The sequence below is a fragment of the Rhopalosiphum padi genome, chromosome 2, assembly GCF_020882245.1.
Source record: "Rhopalosiphum padi isolate XX-2018 chromosome 2, ASM2088224v1, whole genome shotgun sequence".
NCBI classification, from domain to species: domain Eukaryota; kingdom Metazoa; phylum Arthropoda; class Insecta; order Hemiptera; family Aphididae; genus Rhopalosiphum; species Rhopalosiphum padi.
Window position 1 is genome coordinate 84,600,833 of NC_083598.1, and position 315 is coordinate 84,601,147.

Consider the following 315-nt stretch of genomic DNA (forward strand, 5'->3'; position numbering starts at 1 on the left):
TGTGATATTTATCTCTAATTTAATGTTATAATACTTTTATTTAGATAGTGTGGTAATATATAACTAAAAATTATCAAGATAATTGATAAATGGGATAATGGTAACAAAATATTTATACAGAAAAGATATGCTATAAAAATATATATATATAAATTATGTACTATTTATTTAAACTTCTTTATAATTTTAGTGTATATGTTTATATCGGCATGACGGCCATGGCGGAATAATACTAATGATAACAATGGATTTTTCAGATTGTCATTTAGTATAATCCTTCATAAAATCACTGATTTTGTTTATGAAATATGAAAA